This window comes from Microtus pennsylvanicus, chromosome 1 (genome assembly GCF_037038515.1).
Source record: "Microtus pennsylvanicus isolate mMicPen1 chromosome 1, mMicPen1.hap1, whole genome shotgun sequence".
Classification (NCBI taxonomy): Eukaryota; Metazoa; Chordata; class Mammalia; order Rodentia; family Cricetidae; genus Microtus; species Microtus pennsylvanicus.
The window spans coordinates 125,806,901-125,819,573 of NC_134579.1; the positions used below are offsets into that span (position 1 = coordinate 125,806,901).

The following is a 12,673-nucleotide window of genomic DNA, read 5'->3' on the forward strand; positions in this document are numbered from 1 at the left end:
AGGCCCAATTTGATTAGGATATCCTTTCAGATGAGGCCTGGGGATTGGTGACATCTGTGAGTTCTCCTGAGATGGTTGGGGAAGCCTGGAGAACGTTGGCTGTTAGTCTGTCTGGAGAACGTTGGCTGTTAGTCTGTCTGGAGAACGTTGGCTGTCAGTCTGTCTGGAGAATGTTGGTTGTTAGTCTGTCTGGAGAACATTGGCTGTTAGTCTGTCTGGAGAACGTTGGCTGTTTGTCTGGAGAACATTGGCTGTTTGTCTGATGAATGTTGGCTGTCTGATTTACTTTGGCTGTCAGTTTGTCTGATGAACTCTGTCTGTTGAATGTTGGCTGTCAGTCTGTCTTTGTTTGTCCGTAACTTCCTGCTGTTGCTTGCTCATCTAGGGTCACATATCTTCATTCTTTTAGGAGTTTTGTTTTTATTTCATGTAGCCCAGACTGGCCTCAAACTCTTTATGTAGCCAAAGATAACCTTGAACATTCTTCACCTGTTCCTGCCTTCTGAATTCTGGGTTACAGGTGTGTGCCTCCCTGCACTGTCTATGGGCGGTAAAGCCTGGTAGATGCCAGGGTGACACTCTGCCAACTGAACTACACCCTAGCCTTTGTTATCTCAGGCTTTGTCCATCCTTACTTGAGTGCTGCCCACCTCCCCTGCCATTTCGGGTAAACGAACCCCTTCCTACTCTAAAGAAAAGCAAGATTCAGAGGGGCTCAGCCACCTGCCTTAGGCCACACAGCATGAGAAGAGCTATAACCAGGGCCCACATGTGTTGCCTGGGACTGGGCACTTCCTCCCCCAGGCTGGGCTGGGCAGGCTGTTAGTCCTCACCCTGCTCCCCCTTCCCACAGCTCCCCACTGTAGCCCCCTCCAGGAAAGGGAACACGTGAGTCCTGGGACTCAACCAACGTTGACTGTGGGCTGTTCTGTCTATCACATCTAAGCAGCCGGGGACCCCCAGGGCTGATTGAGTCAGCAAATCTGCGTGACCACACCCACTGCTGCCCACCCGCTGCCCTGTAGGGCAGAGGGAGGCAGGACACTCTGCTCCGCCCACAGTGGGTGCTGGCACAGCCAGCTGCAGAACAGCTGCTTGCTGCTGTCATTGCTGTTGTCTGCTCCTGCGAGCTGTCTTACTGTGAAAGGAAAGTGTCCCCAACCTTAGGAGTTCAACTGAGTCCTGGAAGGGGAAATGTCTTCTCCTGATCCTGTGGTGTATCCTCCCACAGGTATGGCCACCCTCCTGCCCGTGGCTTATGGTCTCCTAGAGATTATAGAACATGGTGACTCAGAGTGGACCCTGACCTCCGGCACAGGTTACCCAGCAGCCCCTCCTGTGACTGTGAGGTCATAAGTCAGCAGTTATGGGGTTCTCACATTGGCATGAACCTATGGGAAGTCCAAGAATGGCCTCCCCATGACTAAATACAAACTGGCTCTTCCTGGTTTATTTAGCTATATGTTCATTCTTTATGTGTCCACTGTGTGCCAAGCCTGTGTGACTTCAAAGTCCAGAAACCCTACCTAGGATCTGTGGTACAGGGGTGCTGGGTGATGTCAGGGATTTAGTCAGCCTTTAAGGTCCAGCCTGCTGGGGAAACAGGGTTCAAAGAGGGGAGACCAGGCTGGAGTGGAGGTGCAGGCAGTCAGGAGCCTACAGTAATCTGCTGTGCCTGGGGGAGCTGGGGCAGTGCACTAGGCATAGGGGCGTGAGGGCGGGCTCCAATGGTAGCAGCGTTGAGGACGCCCTGGCTTGTGAGGTCAGTACCCACCAGCACCAGCTGCCTCCTTTTTCACTCTGGGGACGGAGGACTAGGTACAGCCACAAACAGCCTCTTCTTCTTTTCTGGATTCAACTAGCCACACCAGGGTTTGTCTGCTAGAGTGAACGTGTGCTGCCAGCCGTGTCGGAGGTTGTGTGCTGGGTGTTCTGTGTTCGTGTCCCTAATGATCACCCGTGCAGCTATGCCTGTATCCACCCAACTGTCAGTTTATCTATCCATCCCTCCGTTGACTCGCCCATCCACCTACCCATCCATTGCTGCCCTCCCTCATATCTTGCTTGATTTATTAACTTATGTGGACCTCCAAGGATATGAAAGGGGATGAATTAATTTCTGTCTTCAAATTGTTTTCATTTCTAAGCCAGGAACAAGTAGTTGCACACTCAGTATGATGGCCATGTCATTTATCCTCCCCACCACACACACAACCACTGGGAACGTGTTTGGAAGCCTTCATCCTCCAGACTGTTCAGGGAAACAGTAGGCCAGCATATGTGGTGCTTCTATGGTGTGTGCACAGTGTGGGAACCAAATACGTAACCACTGGCCAGGCTCAGAAAGGAGATGTCTGGATGTTACCAAACACCGTGAAGAAAATAAACCAGTGTAGGGAGCCAGGGTGGGGGATGGGGAGAGGGGTACAGGACCTCTTTCTTTTCAGGTGGTCAGCAAGGGCCTCTTTGAGGAAGGGACTATGGGTGGGGTCTGTAGAAGGATCAGAGGAGGTTGTCAGGCAGAAGCAAAAGTCTTGGGTGTAGACAGAAGTTTCTGTCCTGCTGGGTCCCACAGTTGTTCAGTCCCAAATAAACACACCAAGGCTTATATTAATTATAAACTGTTTGGCTTATTACTCAGGCTTTTTACTAACTAGCTCTTACGACTTAAATTCACCCATAATTCTTGTCTATGTTTAACTATGTAGCTTGGTACATTTTTTCAGTAAGGCATTCTCATCTTGCTTCCTCTGCATCTGACTTGTGACTGTGTCTCTGCCTTTCCTCTTCCTAGAATTCTCCTAGTCTGGTTGCCTCACCTATACTTCCTGCTTGGATACTGGCCAATCGGTGTTTTATTAAATCAATACAAGTGACAAATCTTTACATGGTACAAGACCATTGTTCCACAGCACTTGGGACTTCTTTAGTTTGATGATTATGATGGTGGTAACAATGGTCAATGAGCCAGTGGAGAAGGTGATCCTTGATGGCAGGATAAGGGCTGTATTAGTGAGGGTTCTCTAGAGGAGCAGAACATAAAGAATCACTCTCTCAGACATACATATGTAATGGGATTTATTAGAATGGCTCATGGGCATTGGTTCACCTTGTTCAACAATGGCTGTCTGCCAATGGAAAGCCCAAGAACCCAGTAGTTGTTCAGTCCATGATGCTTGGATGTCTCTGCTGGTTTTACACTGGAATCCCAAAGAAGTAGACTCTAATGCCAGTGAAGGCATGGACTTGCCAGCAAAAAGGAGGGTACTCAGGCAGAGAGCAAGCTTCCTTCTTCTTTGTCCTTTATAAAGACAGGCTTCAGCAGAAGGTGTGGCCCAGATTAAAGGTGAATTTTTTTTAAAGATTTATTTATTATTATGTATACAACATTCCTTCCGTGTGTGCCTGCAGGCCAGAAGAGGGCACCAGATCTCATTATAGATGGTTGTGAGCCACCATGTGGTTGCTGGGAATTGAACTCAGGACCTCTGGAAGAGCAGCCAGTGCTCTTAACCACTGAGCCATCTCTCCAGCCCCAAAGGTGGATCTTCCCACCCCAAAAGATCAGGTATGAAGTTGAGTCTTCCCACTTTGAATGATTTAATTAAGAAAAATCCTTCACAGGTGTGCCCAGTTGCTTGGATTTTAGTAAATTCCAGATGTAGTCAAGTAGTTGTGTGTGTGTGTGTGTGTGTGTGTGTGTGTGTGTGCGCGTGCACATGTGGAAACCAGAGGTCAGCTCCAAGCATTGCCCCATGATGCCTGCTCAGCATGTGACCTGGCTCTTTTCTAAGGGACTTCCTCTATCCTAAGGTGGCAGGTACCCCTGCTTAGAGATTCTAAACCTGAGTCTCAAGGCAGGGAGGTGGCTGCACCAGGACACACGGTGTAGAAGCGGTGAAGCCTGGGTAAGGCCTGGCTTGTAGCTCCTTCCTCTGCATCAGGGAGGGGACAGGGATCCTCAGGTTTCAGCAGCACCAGCAATGCCCACAGGGCTTTGTGGGCTCCCAGGGCCCCAGAACCCATCCAGTGCTCACCTGCCCTCAGGAATCCAGGTGCACGTGCTCTGCTTGACAAGCTGCCCTGGTGGGCACACTTCCCTGGTGGGTAGAGCCGGGGTTACAGGCATGATGGCCTCTGCTGGGAGGAGGTCCAGACTTGTGGGTGCTGTTCCCAGGTGATGTCACATGACCAGCCTGGGCTGTCCACTAATCAGACAGTGTGGGGCTGATGATGAGTGGGAGGAAGGGTTGTAGAGAGACATGCCCATGGAAAGCCTCCTCAGTAACCTGCCTGGAAACTTCCATGACAGATTGCATGTGAGAGCCAGCGGGAGGATGGCAGAGGGTGTGCTCTGAACCAGATGATCCAGGATGCAAGGGCATCTATGTCCCATTCTTTAAAAAAAGATTTATATTTTTTAAATTATGTGTGGGGAGGGATATCTTTGCACATGAGTGCAATGCCTTAAGGGTCCAAAAGAGGGTGCCAAAGCCCCTTGAACTGGCGTTACATGCAGCTGTGAACTTGGGTGCTGGGACCCAAACTCTAATCCTTTGTAAGAACAATAAGCATTCAATCACTGAGCCATTTCTCCAGCGCCTACATCTCCTTCTTGACCCACAGTGTCCAAGATTCCTCACTGATGGTGGGTTAGCCCAGAATGTCCAACCTGGCGCTGGCTTGCTTTCTTCCCATGTGTCTAGTCCTGGCCTTGCTGCTCTGCAGGTGTATAGTATGGCTTTGGGTCCACTCACTGCTAACAGACACAAGTGTATTTCTGTGCCATGAACCCCATCTCCGTCCTGCCCCAGGTAGTGCCAGGTCTGCATACATCCTGTGGCCACCACAATCAGGACTTGTCCCTGCCCTCTGCTCTGTCAGGTGTTCTGCTCTGTTGGGAACATGCATTTGGGTCTGTTACAGTCTGAGGCAGTTCCTAATCTTCATGCATTCCATTGTTGCCTCCTGATGGCTGGTGCTCACTGTACACCCGAGCTGTAGCATTGCTGGGAGTTGGGCTGCATGTGCGCAGGACGTGGCTGAAGTGGCTGTACCTGGTGCCTCCCTGCCTGCAGTGTATGGATTTCCAGCTGTCCCTATCCCTTGTTGGCTTGCAGTGTTCTCTCCCAGCTCTCTTAACGTTCAGACACCGCAGAACACTGTCTGACAGTGTTTCGTGGAATGCTTGAGTTGAAGAACTGAAAATGCTGTGGAAGATTCCAGTTTTGGCTTCTGTTTCCTGCTTAGACAAGGTGGAAAACAGCTTTGTGCCAAGAGTCAATTCCAGTTGTTGGACCATGCCTAAGGACTTTGGGGCCATACATACTGGACCAGGGGAGATGGTCCATTAGTGATGTCTTCATGGATCTGGGAAGGCAGAGATCAGAGTGTCAAATGTTTGCTAACCCTGTTTCAGCAGCATATGTGATGAGATACATACAGATACACACACACATACACACAACTCAATGCACCTATGAGCGAACGTGCCCCAAATGGTGTCTTGGAGACTCTCCTTATGATTCTTCAAATCTCAGAAGCACTTCAAGAGTTCTTGCCTGGGTTTATTATATGTCTGTCTCAGTCCACTGCATTCTTTTGTCTCTTCTGCCTCCCTGGACATGGGGCTGGGCTCTTCTCCAGGGCAGGGGCATTTGAGCCTTGTATGGATTGAGATCTCATGAGAAGCTTTCAGCCTTCTGATGCCCATGCCCATAGTCTCAGATGGGACATCAGAACGTCTGTGGCAGGACGAGCCCTCCTGTGTCTGACCCCCGACTTTGCTCAGGTTTCAGGCCCCCACATATGGCTTTTCACAAGGTGCTGGGGACACATACCTGGATCCTCCCACCTACACAGCAAGCTCTCTACCCACTGAGCAGCCACCAGCCCCAGCTTTTCAGTTTGAGACACAAGGTTTTACAGCCAAGGATGGTCTTGAACTCACTTAGTAACCCAGACATATCTTCATCTGTCCATCCTTCTGCCTCAGTCTTTTGAGCAGATGGGATTACAGACCTGAGTCAGACCTGGCTGTCATTTTCAAAAATAACTGTATAGTTTGTTTATTTAAACTTCAACAGTTTTTTTGCTTGGAGTCAGGGTTTCTCTGTGTGGCCCTGGCTGTCCTGGAACTCGCTCTGTAGACCAGGCTAGCCTTGAACTCAGAGATCCTCTTACCTCTACCTCCTGAGTGCTGGGATTAAAGGCGCCTTCTAAACTTTAGTAGCATTGACTGCACAGAGTTCTAAAGCATTACAACAATGCAGTGTAGAAAATGTCACCTTCCCCTCAGGAAACCCACACCCACCAGCAGCCGCTCCCTTCTCCCTCCCCTCATGAGTCTGCTCTCTGGGCATACCTGCCTGCACTCCATGGCCCACACAAATGGGATATCCTAGCAGGGACTCTTGGGACTGGCTTCCCCCACCTAGAATGGCTTCGAGTTTCATGCATGTAATACCATGAACAAGTACCTTGTTCATTTCTATGGCCGAATAATATTCTGTTCCATAAACGTCCCATTTATTCAGTCATTTGTAGACTGATGGACACATGGGTGGTTTCCACACTAGGGTTCTCATCAGCATCCCTACCATTTTATCAGCCCATTTGTATTATTAATGACTTGTTGTTGTTGTTGTTGTTGAGTTAAATGCCTAGCAGCAGCAACTGTAGGCTGGAAGGTCTATTCTGGCTCAAGCCTTATGGGAGGAAAGGTTTAGTGGTGAGACTTGCTCCACCCATGGCAGTGGAGCCACTGGCCAGGGCTCTTTACTTCATAGCCTTAGACAGAAAGTAGAACTATATTGGAGCTAAAGGCAGGTATGACCTTCAAGGCCTGCTGGCCAGCTCAGCCCACATACCAAAGGTTCACAACCTTGTAAAACAGCTCCATCATCTGAGGACCAAGTATCCAAGTTCACGAGTAGCACCTGGGGGGGACTAGGTGTTTCAGCATGAGCACCTGGGGGAAACCAGGTGTTTCAGCTCATGAGCACCTGGGGGGACCAGGTGTTGTAGCTTATGAGCACCTGGGGGGACCAGGTGTTCCAGCTCACAAGCACCTGGGGGACCAGGTGTTGAAGCTCACTAGCACGGGGTGGAACAGGTTCAAGCTCACGAGTACTTGGGAGATATTTTTTAAAGCAAATGCCAGCTCGTGGTTTTAATAGCTCTACAACCCCTCGCGCCATCCACACTTAATTTTTACATGGCTGCAGGGTTCCCATCTGTTTGTTACCTCTTCCTCCCTTCAAATTGGAATGGCCTGCCTCTGGGACCCAGGCCCCGTACGTATTTGTTTGAGGGAGAGCCTGGATCAAGAGGGAACACACACAGGTTGGAGACTGCTTGAGTCCTTCCATGACTTGGTTGTCAGGAAACTATGACTTCTGCCCGGTCTTAATGGGCAAGTTGAAGGAACCAGGAGCGGTGGGAAAGGAGGCCACTCCTACTAGGGTCAGGGGAATGGCCAGCATGGATTATCACAGCTAGGCCCTTGATGACAAAGTGTATGGGGTGTTGGATCTGGTGGGTAGGTAAATTTCTGAAAACAGATTTCAGCTCATTATCACTCAACCCCCGAGTCACCCTGGCTACCCAGGGTTCCCAAATCTAGCTTTGCAGCCCCTGTCCCTCAAGACTTGTACATCAAGAGCTGGTGGAGGGGCCAGGCCCAGGCAGGAAGGCTTGAACTCACACACCGTGGTGCTGAAATCTCACAAGTTTCTAGTAGATCTGGTGCTTGGGGAAACTGAGACAAGGGGAAGTGAGGTGATTTAGACAGAGCCGAGACTGTGGGTATGTGTGTGCCCCAGCTAGAGCTCAGACCCTTTGGAAGGGCTCTGTGCCCTGTAGGATCAGGTTTTACTTAGTGCTGGCGGCCCTTTCTGACTGAGTTTTCTGTTTCCCCTCAGCCTCCTGATGAGGTTAACCTTAACCAGGAATGTCCACCAGAGGGCAGAGTGGAGATGCTCTAACAAATACACTGGGATCTTTTGTTGTTTTTAACATTCAGTGTGTGTGTGTGTGTGTGTGTGTGTGTGTGTGTGTGTGTGTGTGTGTGTGTGTGTTGTGAGGATCACTTGTGGACTTGTGGTCAGTTCTTTCCTTCCCTGGGATGGAGCCCAGGTCCCCCCATGCTCTGCATCAAGTGTCTTTACCTACTGAGCCATCTCCCTGGCCCAAGTTACTGTTTTTTTTCCTGTCTACTTTGTTCTCAGCCTCTCAAACCAGGCTTTTCCTTGACCCTGTTGACTCTGCCCACGGAGCTCACTAGCTGGCACGTGTACCACTCTGCTGCTTCCTCTCGACCTTGGGGCAGTTTCCGGTGCTTGAGCCTGGCATCATGGCTGCTCTGCAGCCCTCCGTGCTGGTGGTACTGGCCACATTTATTTTCACAATGACGCCGTTCTATTGAAAGGGGGGGGCATATGTTTTTATTTCTGAAAGGAATGTGTATTGGGAGCGAGGGCGCTCTGGCCAGCCCACAATGAGAGCCTTGTGGGTTTGGAAATAATATTGCTGACTTGAGACACATTTTGCAGACGCCACACCCTCGACGTTAGGTGGGTCACATCTCAGGCCTGTTTCTAGTGGAGGACCGGGCACACAGCAGGGGACAGCGTCCAGTAGTATGGGGAGTGAGGAGTGGGTGATGCCTGGGTCTACATCCAGGTGTCTGGGCTGCAGGGAGTGGAAGGCATTGCTGCCTGAGTCAGTTCCTAGGCAGCTCCTGCCCTGTCCCTGCATGGGAGTGTGACCTGTGGGTCCGGCCAGCCTCATTTTAAGGAAGCTGTAAGCCTGCCATGTGGTTTCCATGTCTGCTGATACTTAAACGTAGGTCACAGATGCACAAGCCTTGGCCTGACCTAAAACAGCACCCAAAGAAAAGGGTACAAAAGTGACCCATGCTCACCTTTGGGAACCCAGGTGTTGATTCCTTAGAGCAGTAGTTCTCAACCTGTGGGTCTCGATCCCTTTGGGAGTTGTCTTAGTTAGGGTTCTATTGTTGCAACAGAACTCCATTACCAGTAAGCATGTTGGGGAGGACAGTGTTTATTCAGCTCACACTTCCACATTACTGTTCATTACCAAAGGAAGTCAGGAACCCAAACAGGGCAGGGAGGAGGCTGCTTACTGACTTGTTCTCCATGGCTTGCTCAGTCTGCTTTCTTATAGAACCCAGGACCACCAGCCTAAGGGATGAGACCACCCACCACGGGCTGGGCCCTCCCCAGTTGATCACTAAATGAGAAAATGCCTGTTTACAGCTGGATCTCACTGAGGCATTTCCTCAGCTGAGGCTCCTTCCTCTGATGACTCTAGCTTGGGTCACGTTGACACACAAACCAGCCAGTGCAGGGGTCGAATGACCCTTTCACAGGGGTCATATATATCAGATGTCCTGCATACCAGATACTTACATTACCATTCATAGCAGTAGCAAAATTATGAAGTAGCAATGAAATAATCTAATGGCTGGGGTCAGCCAATGTGAGGAACTGTGTTAAAGGTCACAGAGTCAGGAAGGTTGAGAACCGCTGCTCCGGAGGCATCCGGTGAGTTTTGGAGTTAAGAACCATGCTTGTGGACTGACTGCTTCAGACCTGCAGTGGCCAGGAAGGGGCCTAAGGAGGAGCTGGAGGGAGCTAGTCTGTTGGGAGGGATGCCTGTTGGTCTCCATGAGGAGCCCAGGACTCTGTGACTGTGTCTGCCATGAGTCTGGGCTGCAGGCTGCAGGGCAGAGTGGCTAGACCGTAGCTAGACCTCAGTATGAGTGGAGCCAGCCAGGAAAAAAGCACCGCGTGAAGGGAAGAGGTTAGCTGGGGCCTCGAGGGTCACCACACATGTGTGGCTTAGTAAGTCTCCTCCTGTAGCCTGAGAGGCCTGGTGTCACCAGGATGCCCTCTTCCAGACAGTGTTGGGGAGAGTCCATATTGCTCCTGCCATCTAGAGGCTGTGGGCTTGACTTGACTGTAGCCACGCTCCCACCATAGTCTGACTTTTCCTAGCTTTTCCCTTTAGGTTCACATCTTGGCAGTGAATTTACAGCCTCTCTGATGACTGTACCTTGGGGCTGTCACAGCAAGGCACTAGACTAAGGAACTGATAGATGATAACATTTATTCCCCGCGTCTGGGAACACAAAGTCCAGGAGTTAGAGGCTCCCAGGTCTGGAAAGGACCCGTTGTCTCTCATGATGGTGCCTCTGGATGTCCTCATATGACAGAAGGGATGGGAGGGACAGACGGGTTGAGTGTTCCCAGCAACCCTTTCATAGTCTGGGGAGTGGGTCCTTCATGGCTGTCACCTTCTGAAGGTGCCATAAGTTCTAGTGGTCCCCCCCTCACCCCCGATCCAGAATGATCTTGTGTCCATTCCTTATACCGTCTGCATGGCTAACTGGCTTCAAACATCGCCAGTTTCAGATTCCAGGGGAAAGCCTAGTTTGGGGGCCACCATTCAACTCATGCAGTAGTGGACCAGTGGTGAGAAGAGGATAGGGATCTAGGTTGGGGAAGATAGGAAACCATGGAGAGTCTGTGAGAGCATGCATGGAGTGGCCTAGCCTGTCTACGCAGACAGGTTCCCTGGCTGGCGGAGGAATCCATGGGTCTCATCACTTCAACCTCCCACCTCAATGTAGCCTGGCCAGCTGGGATGGTAGGGTAAGGCAGGGTGGGCGGTTGTGTCTGAGAACTCTGGGATGGGCCCTTGGTTTGTCTGCCATCGTCAGTGGGTTCTGCCCATTTGCCAGGTCTGACCTTGGTTGTCTCTTTTCTATCTCCCCTCCTTCCTGTCCCTCACTGTCATCAAGGTTCCACCCCCAGGCCACCTGCTCTCTCTCTCGAGAGCTCTCCAGCTGGGCCCTGTTCACGTTGTCCCTGGCTGTCTGGGGGAGCCATCTGTCTTTGGGGTTCATCTCTTTCCTGTCCATGTGGCTCTCCATCATGGCTCCATGCCATTTCATATCCCGTGTCTCTTTCTGTCTCCCCCTCCCGGTCCCGTCACATCCTCGCCCCCTCACCGCCTGCCTTTCTCAACCTTCCTTTCCTCCCAACAGCCTCCAGTCCACTCTGCCCCTCAGCCAGGAGCCCAAGGACAGCAAGATCTGTGTGCTGACCTGACCTTTAGGCAGTCCTTCAGTCTGCAGGCAGCCCCAAGCCCCTCCATTAGCAGAGTGCCTTGCTTTCTGTCCGTCAGTCAGTTGTCAGGCCAGCCTTGGATTCCTGTTAGTCAGCGAATGAGCAGGGAGGGCCCTGCCTCCCACTGTTCGCTTGCTCATTCATTCATTCAGCCTGAGAGCAGGGCATGGGCTTGAACGTCCACTAGTTGGTCAGTTGGTTGGCTAGTTGGTGAGCAGGGCCCAGCTTTCCAACTGTCAGTCAGGACCCAAGTCCAGCGTTCACGGTTCTCTGTCGTCAGGGAGAGGGTCTGGCCTTCTGATATCCTGCCCATCCCTGAGGCTGCCCAGCTGGGCCTGGGCCTCCTGGGTGATGGGCCCTGGGAGCAGATGAACCTCAGGCCGCCTTCGCTCTGTGGGTCCTAGCAGCTAAGCCCACCCGCCACGTTCAGGGTTTCCCTTTAGCTGCCGGGCCCCTCTCAGTGGGCAGTGTGTGGGGTACCAGTCAGCCAGCGGCCCAGCTTCTGCCCTGTCTCTCCCCTCATGTTTCCCTCAGATCCAGGACCTGGACCTGCCTAAGAGCTGGACTGTCCTTTGTTGAGCTCCTGCTGAGTGCCAGTCTCTGGAAGGTGGCACCGAATACGGTGCTTGCTTTGAACCCAAGCTCCCACTGAGTGAGCAGTCACCTTGGGCCACTGTCTCTCTGAGCTCCCGCTTCTTGCTTGGGCAGTGGTCGCAGCCTTGCGTGAACTCTGTGTTCAGTTCTCTGCTTGCCTCATTAGATCCTCAAACCCTGAAACGTGGTCATGACTCTTCCCATTTCTCAGAAGGTAAAACTGAGACTCAGAGATGTGGCAGACCAGCTCTTTTGTAGCCAGCGTCTACAGAGAGGTCATCTGGAGTTCTTAACATTCTTAGTCTGCAGACTGGAAATGGTTTCCCTCACCGCCCCGCCCCCACAGCCACCAATGGCTGCTCTAGAGGCTGACCTTCCCCAGCATTTTCTCTACTCTGCCCAGGCTGCCCACGGGACAGGCGAAGCCCAGGACGTGTGCCTGGGAGGCCTGGGTGCCTCCCTCAATTACAAACTATGATGCTAGCCAAATCCTAGCTTGCTCTGGGCCTAGACTTCCCTTTCTATTACATGGGGTAACCGAGGATGCACAGGTGTGAGCCTGTGCCCAATTCATTCCTTCCCTCCCTGGGGAAGAGGAACTATGCAGGCTTGTGTGCCACAAGTGCATGCAGGAACACACACACACGCACATGCACGCGCATGCACACACATGTCCTTATCCCTCTTCTGCATACGTACACACACTTGTAGGTACAGGCACATTCTTTCCCATGCTGACACGGGCGCACACAGGCACACTCCACAGTTGTCTGCACCATGCATTCATATCCGCACACACTGTCACACTCTCACACGGAGAGCCCTCACTCAGCTACACACACTGTCCCCTGCACACCCCTAGCCCCTGCTCTCAGGTCTCCCTGGACCACGTGGGCAGCTGTGGGGGAGGAGCAGTCTGGCCCCGC

At 51.7% G+C, this 12,673-nt stretch overlaps 1 protein-coding gene across 1 annotated transcript in view; it reads left to right on the forward strand.

Annotated features, from left to right (window-relative positions):
• The window catches only part of Kiaa1671 (KIAA1671 ortholog), a 108,884-nt gene that overhangs the window by 18,544 nt on the left and 77,667 nt on the right, over positions 1-12,673 (forward strand). The window lies entirely within an intron of this gene.